Source organism: Mustela nivalis (genome assembly GCF_964662115.1).
Source record: "Mustela nivalis genome assembly, chromosome: 6".
NCBI classification, from domain to species: Eukaryota; Metazoa; Chordata; class Mammalia; order Carnivora; family Mustelidae; genus Mustela; species Mustela nivalis.
Window position 1 is genome coordinate 113,943,475 of NC_139025.1, and position 21,289 is coordinate 113,964,763.

At 54.0% G+C, this 21,289-nt stretch overlaps 1 long non-coding RNA gene across 1 annotated transcript in view; it reads right to left on the reverse strand.

Moving 5' to 3' along the window:
* Positions 1-293: 293 nt before the first annotated feature.
* The window catches only part of LOC309867201, a 74,251-nt gene continuing 53,255 nt past the window's right edge, over positions 294-21,289 (reverse strand). The window contains exons 3-6 of the long non-coding RNA XR_014313037.1: positions 18,005-18,193; positions 16,933-17,032; positions 16,568-16,673; positions 294-5,045 (exon numbers count right to left, since the gene is read on the reverse strand). This is a non-coding gene — a long non-coding RNA (uncharacterized lncRNA). The remainder of the gene's footprint in view (positions 5,046-16,567; positions 16,674-16,932; positions 17,033-18,004; positions 18,194-21,289) is intronic.

A 21,289-nucleotide genomic window follows, 5' to 3' on the forward strand; every position in this document is an offset into this window, starting at 1 on the left:
CGTCTGTCCTTGGGCATTTTCATCGTTTGCATAACATAGTATTACGTTTGAACCTGCATAATGAGTAAACAAATACGTGTGCATCTTTGGGTAGCCGGTAGTGAGGCCAGAGCTGAAATGCTTAGAACGGCTGCTCTTGGCTCCTCCCTGCACTGAACCCCTGCCCAGGGGCTCCAAGAACAGACTCTAGGCCATCAGGCTGGCCCTCTTTCCTGAGGACTCTTCCTGAGATCTGGCAAGCTTCGCTTCTCCGGCCTGCCCACTCCACCTGGCAAGCCAAGAGAGACCACTTGTTTTTGGTTTCTAAAGATTTCTTTATTTAAGAGAGAGAGAGCATGCAGAGGGAGAAGGAGAAACAGACTCCTCGCTGAGCAGGGAGCCCGACGTGGGGCTTGATCCCAGGACCCTGAGATCATGACCTGAGCCAAAGGCAGAGGCTCAACCCACTGAGCTAATCAGGCGCCCCCCCACCCCCAGAGGCCACTTCTAATTTACAGTGTGACCTCCAGCCAGCCAGGGCACCAGCCAGGGCACCACCCTGGGCCTCAGCTCCTCATCTGTTGGCCTTTATCATAGAGATGTACACTTACTATTGATTATTGCCCCCTAGGAGTTACGGTCTTGCGTCGGGAGCCTGAGCTCCATTCCCAGGTGGAAATGTGACCCCTTTGTGCACTACTGATCCAACTTCAGGGCAGGGGGACACACTCCTGCTGCTGTCCCTCCAGTCAGGGGTATCATCTGGCCTGGGATGCCCCCTGCCTCCAGGGCTCAAGAAGCTTCATTTGTGGACCTGGTCCTGCTGCGGCTTATGCAGGGGATCTAACAAGCTGAGTGTCGTGAACACCCCTGGACAGTCAGAAAACTAAAACTTTCCTCTGCTTTTGCCATCATTCATCCAGCCGGGCTGGATGACGGAGCCTCCCATTCCTGTAGAGGAGACTTACTGAACCCCTCTAGTGCTAGGCACTGGGGTTCCAGCCCAAAAGAAAACCCACAGTCTCTGCAGCGAGGTTTCCAAAGTAAGCGGGGGAGACAGAAAGGAGTGAGAAACAGTGGAATGAGGATCATCCCCTTTGGAGATCATAAAAGAGGACCACCCAGCCCTGGAAAACAGATGCCCGCCCCCAGGTAAAAAGGAATGTCCTTATTCAAGATCAGACTCCGAGCCTCAGCCGGGCGTATACAGATACAGATATGGAAGCTACAGTTCCAGAAAAACTCTCTGACCCCCTCTACACCTCTCTCCAGGTAAGATGTGAGTGCAAAGAAGAAAACCCACAGCTACCAACACTCCTGCCTCAGATATGCCCCAAATCCTATCTGAGAGGTCAGCTTGGTTTGAGCACCCAAAGGAGCCCCTGCCACCTAAGACCAAGGGTGGGGGAACTAGCTGGAAGCTCAGACCATGCAGATGGGCCCTGCCCTTCACACTTCCTGATGGCTGACTTGACTGTCTTCATCTCCTTCCCCCCACCCCCTCTTCCACCCTGCCTGGGGACTTGGCTGCCACCATCCTGGGGATGGAGATATGACCAGCCTCTGTCTGCAGCAAGTCTGCAGGGTGGTGCTCTGGTCCCCTTGGCAATGCCCACTGTGCCCCCTATCCCCTGCTGTGAAGCCAGGAGACCATCTCCAGGGCTCCTCCTCAGCTCCGGGCAGGCCAGGGGAGACCAGAACCTTAACTGAGTTCCCTGCCTCCCTCTGGGCATCTAGAGACCTCAGGGAGCCCAGTCTGGCTCTCAGGGTAAACAGCTGAGAAGCAGGACATGATCACAGCTGCCACTCACAGCTAGCGACACAAACACAAACAGGTCCTTGGGTGCCCAGAGCTAGAACATGGGGAGCAGAGGAAGCAGGATTCCTCCAGGACCAGAAGGCCAGGTCAGAGCAGGGAGTGGGGGACACGCGGTGCACCCCAGGAGCTGATGAGAGCAGAAGCTGCTCTATATTGGGCACCCTCTCTGTGCCATGCCGCATGCTTGACACTCACAGCTCATCACTCCCCCAGACATCACATGGTAAGCCTGGGACTCAGGGTTATGACCCCCGCCGTGTTAGAGATAAAGATGCTAGAGCTCTGAGAGGAAAACTGAGAACCCGAGGTCACGGTGCTAAGAAGTGACAGATGAGCCATTTGAAGCCTGCCTGCCTGCTCCAGGACCTGTGCCCCCTCTACCTTCTCAAGGCCTTGCGTCTCGCTGACTTCCCCGGGGGCCAGACCACGTGTCCGCCACGGGATGCACACAGAAGGACAGAGTCTTGAGTCGGTGGGCTTAGAGCTGAGAGGCAGAGACATGCACCGAGAAATCAGTTCTAGAATAACAAACCATGGGGTTGACTAAGTGAGAAAAGCACATCGAACTTGGGAGTTAGCCCACTCAGGATTTGGGCCTGAGCCTTCTGAACCTGAACCTGGGCACCCTCATCTGTAAAACGAGTGGTCCCGAGGGACCCCATGAGCACCAGCGCAGTACTTGGCCATGAGTGGGCATCTCATGAATGTTTCCTTCCTTCTTTTCTTTTTCTGTCCCTCAAGATAAGTTCATTAAGACTTCAGAGAAGGAAGTACTCCCGGCAGGCTTCCTGGAGGAGCTGACCCCTGCGTCATCCCCGACCCACTGGACCTGTGGCATCTGATCTCAGTAGAGATGAAGGTGTTAAATTATTTGCCCAGTATGTCACTGTTTTGAGCTTCAGCTCCTCATCTGTGGAGCAGGGATAATTACGGTTACTTTATAAATAATCATGCACACGGAGGTACCAGCAAAGTGTCCTGGGAGAGAGCTAGGAGCCCAGAGAACGGCATTCCAGGCCAAGATCTGCCCCATCATGACACAACCCTGGGCAGACTTCATTGTCTCTTCTAAGAAACAAGGAATGTTAAGTCACTGGGTGAGTTGTATGGCATCTCTGGGTCTCCTGCTTCCTCGGGAGTTCAATGGCCTGCTTGTAGCTCTTTGAGGTTTCTTCTTATGTCTAGAATCCCCCGAGGCTCCAGTTCTAAGTCAAGGCCCACCCTGTCCCAATGGCCTCCCCACCCAACATAGGCCATCCAAGACCCTGCAGCCCTGGAGAACAGCATTCTGGGTCCCAGGGTGGGAAAGGAAATGTTTCTGGGCCATCTCCTATTCCCCCAGGGCCTTCGAGAAAAAAAAAGTTGGGGGACGAAGAGCAAAGAAGAAGTGTGCCTTGAAAACAAAATCACAGGATGTAAACTCACCCAGCTAGCTGAGGGCAGGGCAGCCCTATCACCTACAGAGGAAAGTCAGGGCACTTCCTGCCTATGCTCAGAGCAGGGCTGGCCAGGATGTTGGTGGAGACAAGCCCCAGGCAAGACAGAGTGCTCTGACCACGTGTCAGGTCGCACACAGGGGAGCAAACGTCTACTTCTGATCAATGGTGAAGAGCCAGTGGCAGGTGACAAACCAGATGAGGACCCACAGATGGGCCCCGGGCCCCTGAACATAGACAGTCTCCCTACTCTTACATTTCCCGCTTCCAGGGTACATTTTCCTCAACAAACCACCCTCACGCCACCCTCACTCCGTGGCCAGGTCAACCCCACCCTTCCTAGACCAGGATCTAGAACTCACACATCCTTCAGTGGGGCTCTGGGGTGGGTGGTCTGCCAAGGTTCAGGGCTCGGGGTGCTCAGCTCTGAGTCCCTGCTGTAGGCTGGGGCATTCCACCGAGTAGGGGAGGGTAGAAAATGGCAGCACAACTCCCCAGTCTCTAGAATGGAGCTCTGTTTTATGGGAAGATTCCTCCAGGGTCCCTCCCCATCATCCCTCTCAGGGTGACCTTCCTTGGGAGGAGGGTTGGGCAGGAGCCAGCGATAAGGCTACATACCCTAGCCTGACCCCAGCTCTCTCCCTCTCTCCCTTTCTTCCTTTCCACTGTCTCCTCCATACACAGGAACTGAGCACCTCCTACACGCCAGCCCCGTCTGGGGGACTACCTATGTAGTGGTAAATGAGACTCAGCTATCTTGTGCTCTAATCCCACACTCTGACCCATTCTCCTCCTGAAGCTGGGGACTGGGAACCTAAGGAGGGCAAGAGCGGAAAGGGCTCCTCCACCTGTGAGCTGAATCACCACCCCCATTTCACAGATGTGGTCACTGAGGGCCAGGAAGGAACCCGGCTTGAGGTTGCCGGTCTTGAAAGCAAGCTAATGCCTTCCAGGACCGAGAGGGCCCCCTGGGGGTACATCAACTCCATGCAGTAGATGTCCCTGGGGCACCTGCTCGGCACGCAGCCCTGCATCAGCCTGCGGGGACAAGTGGGGGAGTCAGGACTGACCCAGGGGTAGGAGGGTGCAAACACACAGAGCTGCCTTCCTCCTCAGGCTGCTGCAGGGGCTGGGGAGGCTGACATAAAAGCCCAGCCTCCAATGCCAGCAGGGCTGTTCCAGCCAGACTTGAGGAATGCCCAGCCACTTCACGTTTTAGAGATCATGAGGGTACTAGCTGCTCACTGTCCCCAACCCACATGTTGGCATGGAGCCAGGAGCTAACAGGACCGGAGGGGGGTGGGAGGAGTGCCCCCTGCCCCTAAAACCTTGCTCCTGAGTTGACAAGAGTGAAAAATGGGGAGGATGGGACCCAAAACACCTGTCTGAGCCACTGGCCTTTCATTCTCTAGCCCTGCCTGGCTGTCCCACGTCCAGCATCCTTCCTCCCCCCGGCACCCTCACGTCTGCCCCATCCTGCACTCCAGTCATTCAGGGACCAAATGAACAGAACCCTAGCTGTGGAATTCCAGGACAGCAGGGCAGAGAGGGGGTTGGGGACAGAGCAAGACTTGCAGGGTCATTCCTCACATGGTAGGAGTGATGGGGAGTGTCCTAGGGCTGAGGCCCAGAGAGGTGCCACCCCTCGCCCAAAGTTGCACAGCAAGAAGGGGCAGCGCTTGGCCTGGAGCCCGGGTCTGTACCATCATCTCAGACTTCGACGACTCCTCCGAGTGGGTGGCCCCCTGCTGGTTCCACTCCCTGCCTGGCTGTCCAGGCCTGCTGTTCCTGCAGCTTGGAGAGAGAGCCTGCTGGGGTGGGGGTGGGGGGAATTGGTGCAGAGGAGAAAACAGAAAGTGCCAGCTGATTCATATTTCTAAATGTCATGTTATTCCAGGAGCGTTCTCGCTTTGCCACCACCTTCATCCACCAACACCCCCACCCCCCCGCTGTCTTGAAGGAGAAGCGGTCACGGGAGGCGGGCTACTGTGAGACCAGGGTCTGGGGGCTGCATCTCCACCCTGTCCCCTGGATGAGTGGAGGGGTGGGCACTGTGCTGGGAGCCTGGGAGCTTGAGTTCAAGCTCCGGCCGTGGAATCACGTCCCTGAGGCCCCTAAGCCTGGCCCCACCTCCTTTGTACATTTCCCTGTACAAATCGGGGAGGGGGGGCTGTGCTTCCCAAGGCAGTGGCATATCAGATTTGCCTCAAAAGAAAACAAAACAAAATGGTCTTGGGCTGCACCCCTAGAGATTCTGATGCAGTAAGTCAGAGACGAGGCTGGGAGTCCATATTCGATCCGTGTTCCCTAACCCCTGCCCAGCCCAGTGGTTCTATACATCCTGTCCCAGGAATGTGCTTCCATCCAGATTCTCATTCGTCTTCGGTATTTATTTACCTCCTCCGGAAGGCCCTCCCTGATTTACTCACCCCATCTGCCACCTCCAGGGCTCATCACTCCTGGCCCTGCCTTCGCACCCACGCTCATCTTAGTACTCCCAAAAGGCATTTAGTCATTTGTGCTTGTTGTCTGCGTGTGTGCCCCACGTGGGTTCAGGAAAGTAAACCTTCCATGCAGCATCGAAAAAGGAGCTCAGCCCTTGAGCCAGCAAGTCCCAAGCTTGTGGCCTCTGTGAACTCTCCCGAGGTGAAGTGTGCAACACTTAGCACAAGGCTTGGTGGAAGGGGGCAGTCAGAGGCCACGACAGGACAGCTGGGTTCATGCCGGAAGGTTCCTGGGGGGCTCCTGACTTCCAGGGCGGCCATGGGAGATTCGGACACCTGCCACCTGCTGTGTGCCTACAGGCAGAGGACTCGGGCAAGCGTGGGTCCTCCACAAAGAAGAGGTGCTGCTCAGAGTTCTCCAGAACTTTTCAAATGATGCCAGGTGCTGTCCTGCAGGAAATGGAATTCCCAGGAAAAGAATTCCCCACAAACGGTTCCATGGGAGGGGCAGGAAGGGAGGGGGCTGCTGACAGAGGCACATAGGGTCAGGGGGACCTGAAGGGGGATCCCGAGGCTCTGTGGTGCCAGGAGGCACTGGAGCCCCACACCTAAAGAGGCAGGGGCAGATGGCATTGCCAGACCCCAGTGGGAGTTAGAGTGCTGGGAGAGGGGCTGCCCCCCAAGACTACAGTCACAGAGGGTGGTGGCCATTCCCAGGGCCACAGCATCACAGCAGGGAGAAGCAACAGGGAAAAAGACCCATCTTTCTCCTCCCACCTTCCCATCTCATTCCAGTGCCTGCCATTGACCAAGCCCAGGCTGCAGCCACAGGCACCAAGCAGTCCCTAAAGGTGCCCCCCCACCACCACCCCCCGGGGCTCAGAGAAGGGCAGAGAGAGTTTTGCTGGTTGTCGAGTGGGTAGAAGGCAAGCAGAGAATAATCAGCTACTCAGGCAGCCTGGCAATCTCCCAGCTCCTCCACACCCCCGCCCACCTTCTCCACTCCGCAGGGCTGGGGGGGGGGGGGGACGTGCCTGACACAGCCATGGGAAGATGGGCTTTCAGCCGCCGGACGCCGCTGCCAGGAGCACACACAGGACGATGGCAGGAAGTCACCGCCCCACTTTGGGACCTGCTCCCCTCATCTGTAAACCCCAGGGGCTAAGCTAGCCAGCCCTTTCCAGTGCTGACCTGAGGTTTTCCTCCCCTGCCTTTTCTCGAACGGAGCCCTGCTCGGTGGCAGGAAAATGGGCTCGGAGAAGCAGGAAGCTTAGCAAATGGAAAATTAATTCTGGACGGTAAAGAGCAGAGGCTGTTGTTTGTGATGTATAACTTACTCTTTGTGTCAAACTGTGTACTGTGAATATCAGTGGGATGGCAAGAAAACCGAGATCTATTGCTTCGAGTTTAATCTGTTCCCCGCGTTGGAGCAGGGAGAGGGAGGGGGAGGAAGACTACCACTTTAATCACAGGCCCAACTCGAGATGTCAAGCTGCTCTCGGGCGTGTTAGTCAAACGGTGTTGTATTATGGGGCCTCCCAGACAGCGCCCCACACTGCAGCTCGATCTGCCGAGCCGTAAATTAGCACACCTACTTTACGCTCTTCAGGTAAAACCAGTAATTTAGCTGAAAAACACACACGCACGCACGCAGAGCTTGGGGAGGGGGGATGCGCGGAGGGTGCAGGGGGGCACTCAGGAGAGAAGGCCGCTCCCCTTGAGCAGGGAATAGCCAAAAACGTGCAAACCGGGATGAAATGACCCCCCGTCGGCGGCACCTCCTGTCATTAGTGCGTGGGCTCCTGGTGCACGCCCCAAAGCCGGCCCACCTTCCCTTCTACCTGTCCCGTGCCTCCCGCCCCCCGCACCCCTCTTCGCCATGAACCGTAAATTACATGCTGACACCTTTAATTTGTGCAAAGTATGCCTGGCTGCGCCTAGCATCAGCAGCCGGCTGCTATAATAAGGTCAATCTATATTCATTGTCGCAGCCCTTGACGTGCCAGATAACACAGGGAGGCAGCACTGTGGTGGCTTCTCCGGGCGGGGGGCGGGGGGGTGAGTGGGGGGGTGCCCACTGCCGCTCAGCGCAGCCTGGCACCAGTTGGTTCATTACTTATGCATGGCATGAGCGATGTTATGATTTAGCTAATCACCATCAGGTATTCATCCTACTGCTGCCTGGAGACGGCCGCGGTGCACGCCGGCCTGCCTGAGCCAGGGAAGGAGCCCCCACCCCCACTCCCGTGGACACCGAGGAGAGACCGCTCGGTGGGTCTGACCATCCTTGCTGGGCCATGGCCCCTGGTACTTTAAGATTCAGGACTATAGGGGCACCTGGGTGGCTCAGTGGGTTAAAACCTCTGCCTTCAGCTCTGGGCATGATTCCAGGGTCCTGGGATAGAGCCCCACATCGGGCTCTCTGCTCAGCAGGGAGCCTGCTTCCTCCTCTCTCTCTGCCTGCCTCTCTGCCTGCTTGTGATCTCTGTCTGTCAAAAAATAAATAAATAAAATCTTAAAAAAAAAAAAAAAGAATAAGGACTATAGAGCCCCTAGCTGTCAGGGGTTACTCCAGGAGGGGGGTACGGGAGGAGATATGGGGTGTCCCTGGATCCCAGGGTCCAACCAGGGGTGGGTGTCTCAGGGATGGGTCACACAGCATGAGCCTAGGCATTGGAGTCCTAGGGTTCTGGATTCTAATCCCAGCTCTGCCTCTTGCAAGCTGTGAGAGCTTCAACAAGTCGCTTAACCTCTCTGGGCTGAATAGACCAACAATTCCAATCCTGATGCAGAGAGGGTAAGGAGACAAATACACGAATACAGTTGCTGGTGGGTCAGTCCATGGCAGCTCCCATTACTCAGAGCCCTAGTGGGCCCATCACAGGGGCTGTTGGGTGGATGTCTGCTTTCACGTGGGGAATTCAGACCCCAAAGTTGGCTAAAGGATGGGGCAGGGGCCAGTGAGTGAGCGACTTGGTCGAGACACTTCCCAGATCCTAAAATGTTTATGCTGAAGAAGATTCAATCACACTGAAGAAGCAGGAATCCATGGCTGGCGGGGGCGGGGGGGGGGGTGTCCCAGGGGCAGAAGTGAACCAAGCTCTGGGCCTCCAGCAGACTGGAGGCAACAGATGAAGCACAGGCTTCTGTAGGAGAAGGGACGTGCAGGGGGGCCAGCCAGACCCTTCCTGCTAGCAGTGACTGACGGAAGACAGAAAGGAAATGGATCCATCCAAGGCAGGCCAGGCAGCTGGGGTCCTAGCAGGCTTCTGCCTTGGTAGTTTTGTCTGTTGCCCCTCAGAACGAACGACCATCAGTCTCCTGGGGGCCACCCTTAGGATGAGAGGGCACCCTCTCTCCCCTCTTCATGGCACAGTTAGGAGAACACAACATGGTTCCCTGCTTTGTCCATAGCCAGGTGAGCCGAGGGAGGTACACAACTGAATTCAAAATCCTCTATCTGATCCTCATTTTCCTTATTTACACAAACGGAGCCAAGAGTGAGCCCAACGGCACACCCGCATGGTCCAGATGAGGACCCCTTTTCTCTCCAATCAACCAGCTTCGGGTCTAAGGAAGGGGGTCACCTAAGTCCTGCTACAACACCAGCAGCCAGGCTAGACGCTTCGGTGATCTGGAAACATGCAAGCTCATCCTACTGCCACGCCTTTGTCCTCGCTGCTCTGTTCCCCAGCAATACTCCTCCCTTCTCCCTGTCCCCAGACCCAGCCCATCATCCCAGGTCCTGGTCAGATCCTGCTTCCTCCGAGAAGTCTTTTGTCACTCCTCAGTGTCGGGACTATTCTCCTGCCCACAGCACCAACCACCCTTTCTGACTGGAAGTGGGCTCGTGATGCGTCCTCTAGTGATTTGGCCCCCGATAAAGAAAGAAGGGAGGGGAAGGTGAGCCATTCCACACAGGCTAAGCAGCGTGAGGCCCCTGTGGGTCTCCCCCGCCCCCACATCTGTAAAATGGACAGGCAAAGGCGGTGTGGGTTGTTCTTGGCCGCCCCAGGCATCACAGTGCTAGGCGAAGCTTCCAGTAAAGCTGGCTCGGAAGGGTCTGCAAGGGCGAGGCCAGTAGGCATCTCCATGGAAACCAGTGCCCGTAGGTTGAATTTCCCCCATCTTGACAGGCTAGGGACTCCCAGTCCGAATTAATTTACTTTAAAGAATGCAAATGTTCTCTCCCATGTAGCCTGGCACCTTGAGGTTTCTTCCCAATGCCCAGTGCAGTCACCTGCCTTGTCCCACCTCTGGCCCGTGCCCTCTGCTCCTGCCTCCAGGCCAGCACAGAGCTGCATCTCCGCATACCTCCCCACACCTCACAGTGACCCACGCACCTGCGCCGCGAGCGCCTGCCAAGTCACAGAGCAGCCGGTGTTCAATCGCCCTCGAAATACACTGCATCTCTTACCAGCAAAACTTGGGCAGAGTGGAGGGCGGGGCCTCCCCAGGCCAGCGGGGCCAACAACCTCCCACCGCCACCTGCTGGGTTCGCCTGGCTGGGCACTCCTGCCCATCAGGGGCAGGTGAGGTGCCACCGACGGGAGAGCCACCTGACCGGCCTGGGGCTGGGCCCACACCCTCATCCCAAAACATCCTTATCATTCACTAGCTCGTGACCATGATTATGCCACTTTGCTGCTGAGGAACCAGAAGCGTGGGGCTGGTGCATTCCTTCGTAGAGCAGCATCTGAGCCCCACACAAAGACAGAGGTTTCCAGCAACCCGTCCTCCGCACCAGGGACTCAGAGCCTGTCATCCCTAACACCCATTTCCAAACTTCTTGCCCTAACTGGCTGTCCCACCACACACCACTTCCCCACCTGCTCCCCAGGAGAGGCTGTTGTCTCTTCCATATCCCACATGACCTAGGGCTGGGACGTGAGGTGGATCCCCTCTAAGAAGTCCTCCCCCTTCAAATGCCCCAGCTCCTCTGAGTTCCATGCCAACTGACTTTACCTCTCACTACCATCCTTGCGGCAGTGTCACCCACTATCCCCCGGGTCACACCCTGCATTCACAGCAGACTTAATGGGCCCCTTCGCCCACTGGCTTTCTCTCCGTCCCCACTGGGTGACTTCACGTCCATTTTGAGGATCCATCCAACAGGGAGACCTCTCCGTTCCTCCACCTGCCTGGCTCCAACCATCCTCTCCACCCAGCGGCCATGGGCATCACACCCAGACCTTCCTTACCATCTACACAATACCCACTTCAAGCCCCCGATCTGGAACCACCTGCTCCCAGTTCTTCCAGACCACTCTCCCTTGGCCTCACTGAGCCCTCCGGCCACCAACCGCCACTGTCTCAGGTTCAATACCCATCGGCTGTGCTCAGGTACCCCCTACACCAGCATCCTCCCTTCCTTCTACACACTTAGACGCCATGCCCAAGCTCAGTGCCCTCCAGCCATGCACCTACATGATACCTGTACCCTTCTGAAGCGCACCGCTGCAGAAAAAGCAAACTGACTTTCCTCTAAATTCGCGGCCTCAAATTTCAAAGGAGCACTGCCGCCGAGCAGCTGCCTTGGCCGCCACAACCCCGTTCTCCCACACAGATGCCCTGTCCTTTCTCCTCTCCCCACACCCCTCGCCACCCCCACCCTCAGGGGTCTCAGGCTTTGCTCAGAAGATAGTAGCAATCAGAACTCCCTCAACCTTCCATCGGGGAACCGGCATGCCTCCTGCACCTGCACACGCCCCCCTCTGCTCCCTCCCTCCCAAGGAGTGGACAAAGGCCACTACTCTGCCCAAGGGCCCCTGTTCCACATGGGGTCTGGATCCCACCTCTCTCAAGAGTCCAAGACTGGATGTCTCCTCTTTCTGCACCCCATTTCTCCCTGTCCCCCAGGTCACCCTGGACAGGATGCCCATGGTATAATAAACAAGCTACGTTCTTCACCACGCCTCTCCCTAGCTCCCATCCTGGTTTTCCTGCTTCCCCTTCACTGCAGAATGTGCTGAAGAATGCTCGGCAGCTCCTGTCTCCATCTCTCACCGGCCATTCTGTGCCCACCCCTAGAGCCCACTCCCACGCCCCTGGCTGGGAACGGACCGGCAGTGGAGCATGGCTAGTGGGTGAGAGCAGGAGGGAAGGGGAGCTCAGGGGCAAAGAAAAGACCCTCACTGGGAAGGGTCTCGGGCTCAATCAAAGACGTTGGATGTTTCCCGTAGCCATCTTCAGATTTGTGTTTTAGAAAGGAAGTTCTGATGGCACTGGGTAGGAGACCGATTAGGAGGACATGGAAGGGGTGCAGAGGAGAACTCAGGGAGGCCTGAGGGGACAGAGGAGGGACGTAGAATCACTATCAGGACTAAGGGGCCAAGCATGTCCATCATCTGGTATGAAACACTCCTTACCCCCATGGTTTCCCATCATGAAACATACCAGACTGGGTGACCCCGGATTGGTGACCGTCTCTCTCGCCCTCCCCCAGCAGCAGGCACCCTGCTCTCAGCCCCGCCACCACCCTCCCCTCGCAGCTGGCATGTGGTAGGTACACTCCATCAAGGAAAGGGTGGACCACACAGTGGCAAGGCCGGCTGGAGGGGAGCAAAGGGCCGGGCTGTGGAGGTGTAAATGCCAACCTCAGAGCCCAGACTTCGTCCTGTCAATACCAAGGAGCCCCCCAGAGGGCTGCGAGTAAAGCAGGGGCACAGCCAGCTCTGTGTGTGACCTAAGCTCATCCGACAACTGAGGAAGATGAATCGGAACAGGGCAAGACTAAAGGGGAAGACCTGTCTCCAGCCAGCTCAGGCCCTCCGGGCAAGGAAAGATGAAGTCTGATCTTGGAAAGAGGACTAAAGAAAGGCCAGTCTTAGAAACACCAAGAAGGGGGGCACCTGGGTGGCTCAGTGGGTTAAAGCCTCTGCCTTCGGCTCGGGTCATGATCCCAAGGCCCTGGGATGGAGCCCCGCATCGGGCTCTCTGCTCAGCGGGGAGGCTGCTTCCCCTTTTCTCTCTACCTGCTTCTTTGCCTGTGATCTCTGTCTGTCAAATAAATAAGTAAAATATTTTTTAAAAATAATAAAAGAAATACCAAGGAGGTAAGATTGGTGAGGCAGGATGATAAACGGAAATATAGTTAATCAGTTGGTGGCTCAGGCAGCTGGATAGATGGGGCAGTGGGTGGGGGGGTGGTAATGAACTTCGCGGGGGACAGGGATCGTGTTGAGTTTAAGCTCACCGTGGAGCACTCTAGGGAGAGATGAACTGGTCTGGCAGCTAGACGTGCAGGTGGGATGCTTAGGGTGGGGAGGCCCAGGGCTAGAGATAGAGACTGGGGATCCCTCTGCCAGGTGAGGCAGTGACCGCAATGGCATGAAGACCAGGGAGTCAATCACCCGGAAAGGTCATGCCGAGTAAGAAGAGCGGATAGTCCAGGACGGAGCCACGGAGACTGCCTTCCTTTGAAGGTCAGTGGAGAAGGTCAGTGGAGAGAAAGGACCCACAAAGAGACAGCCAGGGAAAGAAATCAGGACAGGGTGGTATCCCAGACACCAAGAAGGAAGGTTCAGGAAGGATTAGGGGTCATGGAGCTGGTAGCAGCAGCAGGTCTGGCTTTCACTGGTTTGGCTGCCTGCGGGTCCCTGATGACCTTGCCAAAGCACTGCCATCGAATCAGGGGTGGAGGAAGTCACACTGCTGTGGGTGGGCTATGGAATACAGAGGCAGCTCGATTCATTAGTTAATAGCTTTGTGATCATCGTTACACTTCCTTCTTCCAAAAAGAAGCAATTTCTCAACTGTAAAATAGAGATGAATATAAATCAAAAGAGAAGCATAGGTAAAGGACTAGAACGAGGGCAGCCACAACAGTGCTGGTCAAAACAGGTTCAGTGCACTTGCTTCTCATGTTGACAGGCATATAGCCAATAAAGCTGTTAGAACAGGAAATTAAAATTGACATGCCGACATATACACCAAAACACTGGAGCTGGGACTCGAACAGATCATCATATAACCGTGTCCCTAGAAGCCGAGTTTGCAACAGCCAAGAAAAGTGGGAGCCACCCAAGCAGCCATCGACAAATGAATGGATAAACAAAATGTGGGACACACGTCCAGGGGAATAGCACTCAGCCTTACAAAGGAAGGAAATCCTGACCCAGGCTGTGACATAGAAGAACCTTGAAGGCATTATGCTAAGTGAAACAAGTCGGTCACAAAAGAGCTAAGAGTGTCTGGTTTCACTGGTAGCAGGTGCCTAGACTAGGCAAATTTGAGACAGAAAGTAGAATGGCCGTAGTCAGGGGCTGGAGGTGGGCAGGGTAAGGAATTCGTGTTTAATGGGCACAGAGCTTCAGTTGGAGAAGAAGAAAAGAATTCTAGAGGCAGGTGCTGTTACTGGTTGCGAAATATGAAAGCACTTAACACCACGGAACCGTACGCTGAGAAATGGTTAAAATGGCAAGTTTCATGTTGCATATATTTTACCACAATAAAAAAAAATGTACAAAGAGAAGAAGAATATATATTATAGTGTGGGCTAATAAAATGATGGGGATTGAGCATTTCATTATGTTCTGAGCTTCTTGGTAACCAAGACATACGGGGAAACTTTTGAGGCTTGATGTTTAATAAATGGAAAAAGTTACTATGGCAAGAGATTTCAGGTCCACCCACCCCCAGCGCCGGCCAGGACTGGGTCGGAGCAGGCATTTTTGTGAAAGAGTTAGGAGAAGCAATCATAGCATCAAAGACAAAGCAGAATATTGACAACGTTACAAAGACACATTCATCACAGAGCCATTTCTGGTGGTGAGTCTTGAAGAAACATGAGAGAAAAATCAATAAAACCTCACTCAAAAGGTCTTTCCGGTGGGAACAAAGTTAACAAGGTCTAGATGTGAAGATTTCCAAGATGGGACTTAGAATTCCCTAAGAACAAGTGTGTTCAACTTGGTGGTACCTGGAGGACTTCCAGGGGGAGGCATCCATGAGGCAGGTGCCAATCCGCCACCAAGCTCAGTGGAGAGGTCCGCTCAGTGGAGGTGGGGGTATGAACATCAGCAGCACAGAGCTGCTGTCTAAAGCCACGGGTGAGAGCGTGATGGCCAGGGGGGACATGGGAGTTCTAGGAAATGCTGCCCCATGATCACCCCCACTTCCCCAGGGCCCACCCAGGTATGGAGCAGCAGGCAGCAGCTGGCAGCACAAGAGGGGAGCAAGAGCTCATGTCCTCTGACTTTACATCAGCATATGCCATTGTCCTGGGCCCCTTCTTTGCACCAGAGAAAGGACCCAGTGCTGGATGTCAGAAGGCCTGGGTCAGAATCTCACATCAGCACTTCTGTTGTTGTGCCCTTGGGTGACTTACACATAGCCATGCAACCTCAGGATCTCCATCTGTAAGTGGTGACAATAATTTTGCAGTCCCTCTCTTCCCTGCAAGGTTATTGGGAGCAGGAGGGTGACTGAAGAGGGCTTTGGCCCATGCTGATCCATGGCTTCTCTCTCCCTCTTCACCATCTCAAATAGATAGCACAAAGAAACAGTGCCCCACCCCCATGCAAAGGCTGCCAGTCAGGAACCGCCCCTACTGGGGCTATCAGCTGGGATGAGCCACAAGACAGCAGAATGCCGCCTGTAAACCACTGATATGTTTGAGTGACCATGTGTCCATGCCCTACAGCCGATCCTACCTACCAAGGCAACGGGATGCCCTTTCACCAAGCAGGGGAAGCCAGGAGGCTGGCCAGGGGCATGGGAAGATGGTGCTTTATGCATGGGTTCAACTGTGGCCATTCCACCCAAGGAAGCCTAGAAGCCATGGGATGGCCATCAGCAAGTAGGGTGGACGTGGTGGACACTGTGGGACCCTTGCAAAAGGAATCCTGAAACTAAAAGTAGTGAAGACTTTAACAGTGAGATGACTTCTGGGCATTATAAAGGGCCTGGGGAAGATCGGGGGTTCCGACGCATGCCCAAATTCGCATGGCACCCAGTGGCCACAGCCAGACCTGGGTGGGACCTTCCCCATGTGCACCCCAGGGTGTTTGACACAGGACAGTCTACAGTGCTTGGCCTTGCATGACGCTGTGGGGACATGCTGGCAGAACCCCGTCAGACACATCAGCTCTTAAAACCACAGCCTGGATGGCTGTGCTCAGCAATCATGTGTTTAAAAAGCAATAAGACTAAATGCTTTTCCGTTTCCCCTTTGAGAGACCATGTATGATAAATGATAGGCAATTTCATGGTTGGAGTTTCAATTTCCGAAAATATTAGTGCTATTCCCCAAGCTCCACTTCCAAGATAAATTCTTTTTGGCAGCCTCCTCCGTTGTCTCCTAATTCCCTGATTCTGAGCATGTTTGGAAGTCTGGTGTAAATTTCATGGGCTCAGCCCCAGCATCCCACCCGGCCTGGTGTGCCCTGGAAAGGGGTAATCCACCTGCCCCTTTGGCAGGTTCTTTCACATTTGCTTCAAGTCCCTGCGTATTTACGAAGTACCTCCGGGTTTCCCAGCCCTGTGCTAAGTATTATTATGGTGGTTGTAAGGAAGCTACAATCAACCATTCAATCAACAAATACTAATGGTGCATCTGGTCTCTTCAAGCTCGAAGCAAGAAGATTAACTTGCTGTCTAGTGCCCCTCTAAGACCTTGTGCTGGTTCCACTGTCTCCATTTCATTGCTGGGAAAACTGAGGCTCAAGGTAACCTCATAAAATTAGTGTGGACTGCTCAGTAGACAGGGTGAGATGAGAGACAATGAACATTTACTGAGATCCTATGACAGTTCAGGCTCTGGGCTGAATGCTTATCCAACCCTCAGCATAGGAGGCTAAGCTGTTTCTCCTCCTAAAACTCAAAGTAGGTGTTATTATTCCCATTTTATAGATGTGGAAACTGAGGCCCAGTGGGGCCAAACAACTTACCCAGAGATTCTCATCCTACTGGACCACACTGCCTCGCCTGATATCACAAGGCCAGATGGTGTCCCAACAGCCATCTTCAAACCATGGGAGGATCCCTGTTTAAAAACTTCAAAACAACAAGCCAGTCAGTAGGAGACCAATCTTCCATTGCCCCTTTACCTCTCATTCCTCACTACCCTCTGCTTGTGCTAACCCTAGTTCCCCTCCTAAATTTCTCAGGCTGGTGTCCTCAGTGTATCACCAACACCTAGGCCCATGACCTGCTTTCTCTCATGCTGTCATCCTCTCTTCTCCACCAAATCCTCTTTATCGTGGCTCAGCTTGGATCTACATAACCACCTATTTTCTCTCTACCATTTACTCACCCTTTAGAGGGCCTCTCTCATGCCCAGGATGACATCTCCTTCTCCCATAATCTCACAGATTCTTATCAAAAGACTGAGCACAAAGCAGGTATTCCAAAACCTTAAGGAAAACATAGAGGCAAGATTAAAATGAAATGGGGCAAAATGAGACTAGATCTCTCAGAATAGAGCAAGGGGAAGGAACTGCAACAGAACGCAATAGAATAGAGCCAAGAAGAAGAGTGCGGTTCAGATGGAAAGAAAGGTGTGTGTGTGGGGGGGGACAGAATAGACTAGAACAGCATGGAACAGAATAAAAGAGGATGGAGACAAGACAGTTAGAACTAGACCAGGACAGACTGGAACAGAATCAACCAGGACGGAACAGATGAGGTCAGAACAGACTGGTACAAGGTAGAACAGACTAGAACAGGGTAGAATAGGGTTCACCAGAAGAAAACGGAGTAGGAAAGACTCAAATGGGTCTGAACAGAAGACAGTGCAGTAGAATAACAGCTACAGCCCTCTGTTAGACAACTAAGTGAAACAAAATTCAGTCCATCCATTCAATACATATTTATCAGGTGCTAATCTGGGCTAGGTAATAAAAAAAAAAAAAAAAAAACAGACATGGTCCCTTCCCTCCCAGAACATACTGTCCGGTGAAAAGGGAGAAAAAATAAGACATACAGAAACATTAATAAATACATAATCACAAATTATGAATTTCTATGAAATACCATGAAAGAATGGGCAGGAGTCCATGATGAAGAACAACAGGATGAAAGTAATAATATTAATAATAAGGAGGTCAGGAAAACTGAGACCTAAAATTGAGGAGGTACCTGAGACACTCAGAGAACTAGGGAAAAGGACTCTAGGCAGAGGGAAGAGTAAGTACAGAAGCCCAGAGGCAGGAAGGCATTTGGCCTGTTCTGAGAGCTGAACACTCAGTGTGAACAGAGTTCAGGGTGCAAAGCCCAGGATGACAGGACAGCTGGGGAAGAGACAGGCATAGGCCGATGTCATGGTGGGGGGAGGGGTTGGATTTCATCCTAAGTACAATAAGAAGCCTCTGAAGGGAGTTTCATACCTCCTCCTTGGGTGGTGTCAAGGAATGACTTAGGGCAGGGGGACCAGCAGGCATCTTCTGAGGTCATCCGGGTCATGAGGCTGGCGGCTTGGTGCAGAGGGACAGCCGCACCAGAGTGGGAGAGACTCAGCCGACTGGAGAAACATTCTGAAGGTAAGCCCAGACCCCAGACTTGCAGAGGTTTTGGACCTGGGGTGGGCAGAAAGGGGGATCTGAAGAAGCCGCTGGGGTTTAGCTTCTCTTTTCCGAGGTGAAGCTGGGAAGAGATGTTCTGGGAAGGAAAAATCAAGTTTCCTTTCAGGAATCCCGGGGTTCAGATGCCTGGGTCATGTCCAGATAGAGATATCAAGTAGATCTGGACATACAGGCCTGGAGATCTGAGGAGAGTCTGAGCTGGAAATATCAACTGAGGAATTGTCAGCATATAAATACTGTGAAAATCATATATGCAGGGGTGCAATGCAGAACTCTATCAAAGCACGTTCCGTGGGCTCCTGGCCCTGGAATCCCTCCGGGTGCTTGTTGAACGTACAAGTTGCTGGGCCCCCTGGGGCCACTGAGACAGAGCCTTGGGGTGAGGCTCCGGAGCCCACATGGGTAGCAGCCACCCTGGAGTGTTTGCATGCTGTCTAACATGTGCAAAACCCCGGTCTACAGACAGAACAGAGGGCACTACCTCTCTCACTGAGAAACATGGTTATTTGCCCCTGAAGAGGGAAAACCCAGCAAAGGTGACAGAGAGGGAGTAGCCAGAGAGACAGAAAGAATCAGGGGAGGCTGGCGTCTCACCTAGACGAAACTAGATAAACTAGTTTCGGGGAGAGATGAGAGGATATCAGGACATGTGGTCAAGTGGGCTCCACTCTGCTACGCCTGGGAAGCACGGGACAGCCCCCACACCCCGTGTGGCAGGGCTCACGCCTCAGGGCAATGCTGGGCCCCAGTTGGAGTGGGGCGAGAACTGAACAGGCCAGAGGAGGACACTTAGATGACAAAGTGGGGGAGTGGAATGGGCCCTAGCAAGATCTGTTGCCAAATCAATGAACATTTGGGGACAGATCAAATTTCACACGTGATTTTTATCCCCTCTGGTAGCCGCCCCAGGAGGCCTCTGGCTGGGGGAAGCGGACATGCTGGTGGTCAGGCGGTTCTCTCCAGGTCCCAAGATGGCTTCCTTTTCCCACCTTCCTCTCACAGGAGTCAGTAGTCCTCTCCCAACCCTGAGAAATCACCCTGATACCCCAGCCCCTTACCCCAGGCTCGTCCCCGCTGCTGTCTCTCCCCTCTCCAACCAGAGCCCTTAACAGGCCGCAACCAACTGGTGTAGGAGCTGGAGGCCCCCTCCCCGCTGCACCCCCGGGGACCTCACCTCCAGGAGTGAGTTGCTGTGGCCGCCATTTCTTACACACACAAAACAGGGTGACAAGATGTCACTTCCTGGCATCCCAGGGGTCATCCTGACCACTGGCCAAGCTGATGCCTGGTGGAGCCAGAGCCCTGAACCTCACAGGGAGAGGTTATGAAATGGGCACCTTTTGAAAGACACATTCAACTTTCACATTCATAAAACAGAAACTGAAAACCTATGGCTCTCATAACGCAAACCTCAGAAAGCAAGCCAGCAACATTTCCTTGTTGGGGAGGTTCCTGAAAACAAACAGAGATTTTCAACTGGGGACAAACTGCTGGGGGATCTTTCAGAATCCAAGTTGGTGAGATGTTTACGTTTTTCGAAAGGTTAAACATTATGGGAAGGCGGTGACAGGAGTGAGTCCCCCCAACCCACCAACCTCCACTGCCTTCCCCTAGGTCTGAATCCGATTCTGTTACAAGTGTACTCCCCCAGCCCACGTCCAGGAAGGGCCACACACCTCGGAAGACCTGAGGAGCCCCTGTCATCCATCTGGAGGCAAATTCCTGGCAAGGAGCAGCTGGGAGAGACTTCACAGAAGTCCCTGAACCTCTCAAGAAGAATCTGCAGCAGCAGAGGGATTTTCCCCAGGAGAGCAAACGACAACAGAGCGCCTGTTTGTTTTCGATGCAGGAAGGAGCCGGAACATCTGCTCCAAGAAGCCACTTGAAAGATAATCAGGCAGCAATGTTGGCAAAACAGCTGTGTGGCAGGCAGGGAAGGGGGCGGCCAGGAGCTGGGAGGGTGGGGGGAGTGGGAGGAGGGAAGCTAATGCCTGAGCTAGGCGGGCAGCCACGGGCCCAGGACCCCTGCTCGGGCAGGGAAAGCCCCGCCCCGGCCCCGCCCCTGGCCCCGCCCCCCAGCGCTCAGGGCTCGCTCTCTCGCAGAGAGCAGCTCATCTGGGTGGGGGACAGGAAGGGGGCGACGGGGGCGAGGGGAGGGGGGGTAACGTGTCGCTCTGCTGAGGTCCCGGATTGGATGGTCCTCCTGAAGAAATGCTGGGTTTGTTCCAGATTTCCTGCAGGAGTCAACTCAAATTTATAGGATGAGCCTGACACTGTTGAATGTTTCCTACACCTGTGGCCCTGGGAAGCCTCTAAGGTTAAAGAAATCACATGCTCGCGCCTTTTTGTTCCAGAAAAGGCCATTGCAGTTCAGTACCATCCTTTCCCGCATGACTTAGACGGGACTCAACTCTGCCCCCTTGTTAACCTGTGACAGAGCAGACACAGTTCCTCCGAATTCCCATTCTTTGTCTCGTAAAGGAGGAGCTACTGAATGAGTAGCTACTAAATTTCACGTGTGATTTTTATCCTCTCTGGTAGCAGCCCCAGAGGCCTGTGGCTAAGGAAAGCGGACATGCTGGTGGTCAGGTGGTTCTCTCCAGGTCCCAGGATGGCTTCCTCTTCCCACCTTCCTCCCACTGGAGTCAGTATCCCTCTCCCACCCCTGAAAATCACCCTGATATCCCAACTCCCTCCCTCAGGCTTGTCCTGTTTTGTCCCCCCTGGTCAAATAGAACATTTTATCAACTAAACAGTCAAATTTCTTTCATCTGCCTCAGCCCCCACCAAGATGTGAAGCTCCCTCAACCAGAATACAGCCCTTCCTTAACTGCCCCTTGGGCTGGGCTCAGGGAAAGGCATTCTCCTATGCACTGTGCCTTTGAGTCAAGTCCATCCTGAATGAAGTCGTGTTGGCTCTTTGCCTACAGGAGGTGAAAGTCCTCCGATCACCTCCTGCAGTCCAGCTTGCTCAGTGCCTAATGTGACACCCCACGAACCACTCTTTGGGACTAAGAAGACACGAAACCTCCGAAGACCCAGGATTCTATCTGCCACTCACCTAGAGGACAAAGAAGCAAGTCACCACTC